Raw genomic sequence first — 4,126 nt, forward strand, 5'->3', positions numbered from 1 at the left:
ATAATAAAACCACTCTACACTCTCTTGTTGGATGATGAACACCACTAATTGTGTAGGGCTACAAAAGCACCTCAATGCCGGAGTTAACAAGCTCCACAATATTCGATATTCATGTTTAAATAACCTTAGAGTGCATGATAGATCATTGTAATTATACCAAGTACTAACATAGCATGCACGCTGTCACCTTCATACTATGAAAGGAGGAATAGATCACATTAATACCATCATAGTAATAGTTAACTTCATAATCTACAAGAGATCATAATCATAAACTACGTCAAGTACTACATGATGCACACACTATCACCATTACATCATGGAGGAGGAATAGAGTACTTTAATAACATCACTAGAGTAGCACATAGATGAATAGTGATACAAAACACATTGCAATCATAAAGGGATATAAATAAGCACTTCACTATGCTATCCATAACAGTGAATAAGTATTCTGTGAAATATAGCCTAAGAGACCCACACGGTGCACACACTGTCACCTTTACACACGTGGGACAAGGAGTCTCCGGAGATCACATAAGTAAAATTCACTTGACTAGCATAATGACATCTAGATTACAATCATCATCATATGGATCTCAATCATGTAAGGCAGCTCATGAGATCATTGTATTGAAGTATATAGGAGAGAGATTAACCACATAGCTAGCGGTACAGCCCTTAGCCTCGATGGAGAACTACTCCCTCCTCATGGGAGACAGCACCGTTGATGGAGATGGCGGTGATGTCGATGGAGATGCCTTCCGGGGGCACTTCCCCGTCCCGGCAGCGTGCCGGAACAGAGACTCCTGTCCCCCAGATCTTGGCTTCGCGATGGCGGCGGCTCTGGAAGGTTTTTCGTACCGTGGCTTTTTCGTATCGAAGATTTAGGTCAGGGACCTTTAAATAGGCGAAGAGGCGGAGTCGGGAGGCTCACGGGGGCCCCACACCACAGGGCCGCGCGGCCAGCTCCTGGGCCGCGCCGCCCTAGTGTGGCGGCGCCCCGTGGCCCCACTTCGTCTCTCCCTAGGTCTTCTGGAAGCTTCGTGGAAAAATAGGACCCTGGGCGTTGATTTCGTCCAATTCCGAGAATATTTCCTTACTAGGATTTCTGAAACCAAAAACAATGACAGAAACAAGAATCGGCTCTTCGGCATCTCGTTAATAGGTTAGTGCCGGAAAATGCATAATAATGACATGTAATGTGTATAAAACATGTGAGTATCATCATAAAAGTAGCATGGAACATAAGAAATTATAGATACGTTTGAGACGTATCAGGCCGCGCCGCCCTATGGTGTGGGGCCCCCGTGCCTCCCCTGACTCTGCCCTTCCGCCTACTTATACTCTCCGTCGCGAAAACCCTATTACCGAGAGCCACGATACGAGAAAAGTTCCAGAGATGCCACCGCCGCCAATCCCATCTCGGGGGATTCAGGAGATCGCCTCCGGCACCCTGCCGGAGAGGGGAATCATCACCCGGAGGACTATACATCACCATGATCGCCTCCTGACTGATGTGTGAGTAGTTCATCCTTGGACTATGGGTCCATAGCAGTAGCTAGATGGTTGTCTTCTCCTCTTGTGCTATCATGTTAGATCTTGTGAGCTGTCTATCATGATCAAGATCATCTATTTGTAATGCTACATGTTGTGTTTGTTGGGATCCGATGAATATGGAATACTATGTCAAGTTGATTATCAATCTATCATATATGTGTTGTTTATGATCTTGCATGCTCTCCATTGCTAGTAGAGGCTCTGGCCAAGTTGATACTTGTGACTCCAAGAGGGAGTATTTATGCTCGATAGTGGGTTCATGCCTCCATTGAATCTGGGACAGTGATAGAAAGTTCTAAGGTTGTGGATGTGCTGTTGCCACTAGGGATAAAGCATCAATGCTTTGTCTAACGATATTTTTGTTGATTACATTACGCACCATACTTAATGCAATTGTATGTTGTTTGCAACTTAATACTGGAAGGGGTGCGGATGCTAACCCGAAGGTGGACTTTTTAGGCATAGATGCATGCTGGATAGCGGTCTGTGTAATTTGTCGTAATGCCCTAAGTAAATCTCATATTAGTCATCATGATAAGTATGTGCATTGTTATGCTCTCTCTATTTGTCAATTGCCCAACTGTAATTTGTTCACCCAACATGCTATTTCTTATTGGAGAGACACCACTAGTGAACTGTGGACCCCGGTCCATTCTTTTACATCTGAATACAATCTACTGCAATCATTGTTCTCTACTGTTCTTTGCAAACAAACATCATTTTCCACACCATACGTTTAATCCTTTGTTTACAGCAAGCCGGTGAGATTAACAACCTCACTGTTAAGTTGGGGCAAAGTATTTTGATTGTGTTGTGCAGGTTCCACGTTGGCGCCGGAATCCCTGGTGTTGCGCCGCACTACACTCCGTCACCAACAACCTTCACGTGGCCTTCATCTCCTACTGGTTCGATAACCTTGGTTTCTTACTGAGGGAGAACTTGTTGTTGTATGCATCACACCTTCCTCTTGGGGTTCCCAACGGACGTGTGCTTTACGCGTTATCAAGCTCTTTTTCTGGCGTCGTTGCCGGGGAGATCAAGACACGCTGCAAGACGAGTTTCCCACATCCAATCTCTTTACTTTGTTATTGTCTTGCTTTACTTTACTTTATTTTCTACTTTGTTTGTTTTCTTTATATCAAAAACACAAAAAAATTAGTTACTTGATTTACTTTATTTTACTGTCTTGTTTGTTTTCTTCATATCAAAAACACAAAAAAATTAGTTACTTGCATTTACTTTATTTACCTTTTGTTAATTTCATCATGCTTCCTCCTAAGTTCACTCTGAAAGATATACCAGTAGGGTATGGGTCTATCATTGGAAGAGATAATATAGAAGAATTTTTCACTCATGTTAGTACAGTTAAAGATTTTGAAGATAGACACTTGGTAGAACTTGCTCCTACTTATGAAATTGCTACTGCCTCTTTAGTACACATGTTGGAAGCTAGATTTGTTAATCTTAACCCTATAATGCAACATATGTTTCTTACACTCTCTGATATGGAAGAAGGAGAGAAGAAAGATTTTGTTTTAGAAACCCTTCTTAAAGAATTTGGTGATGTAGCTAGAGAAGCTAGAAAAGTCTTTATTCAACATAAGATGCTTGACTTTTATACCAATTTTGCAAATACCCTTGAAAAGATGGAAAAAGATAGACTAAAATACACTAATAAAGTCAATTTTGAGGGGGAGATTAAAGCACCAATACCTTGCAAGCTCTTAGGAATGCATGAGGCACTAGAAAAGAATTTTGATTGGATTGTTCCTGAAAATTTATTTGAGGAGGATAATAAGCCTAAAAGTAATGAAAGAGGGGCCTCTGAAACTTACATAGATAAGATACAATGTATTGTTGAGAAAACTCCCAACTCCTCTGTTAATGCTTCATCTCTTGATAATACTTGAGTTACACTTTCTGCGTCTAGCTGAAAGGCGTTAAAGAAAAGCGCTTATGGGAGACAACCCATTATTTTACTACAGCAATTTTTGTTTTATATTTGTGTCTTGAAAGTTGTTACTACTGTAGCAACCTCTCCTTATCTTTATTTTATTGCATTGGTGTGCCAAGTAAAGTCTTTGATAGTCAGGTTGATACTAGATTTGGATTACTGCGCAGAAACAGATTTCTTGCTGTCACGAATTTGAGTAGATCTCTCTGTAGGTAACTCAGAAAAATCTGCGAAAAATCATGATTAATCCTCAGATATGTACGCAACTTTCATTCAATTTGAGCTTCTTCATCTGAGCATGTTAAGTGCCTCTAAAAAATTCGTCTTTACGGAGTGTTCTGTTTTGACAGATTCTGCCTTTTATTTCACATTGCCTCTTTTGCTATGTTGAATGGATTTCTTTGTTCCATTAACTTTCAGTAGCTTTGGGCAATGTCCAGAAGTGTTAAGAATGATTATGTTACCTCTGAACATGTGAATTTTTTATTATACACTAACCCTGTAATGAGTTTGTTTTGAGTTTGGTGTGGAGGAGGTTTTCAAGGGTCAAGAGAGGAGGATGATACAATATGATCAAGAAGAGTGAAAAGTCTAAGCTTGGGGATGCCCCCG

This window comes from Lolium perenne, chromosome 6 (genome assembly GCF_019359855.2).
Source record: "Lolium perenne isolate Kyuss_39 chromosome 6, Kyuss_2.0, whole genome shotgun sequence".
Classification (NCBI taxonomy): Eukaryota; Viridiplantae; Streptophyta; class Magnoliopsida; order Poales; family Poaceae; genus Lolium; species Lolium perenne.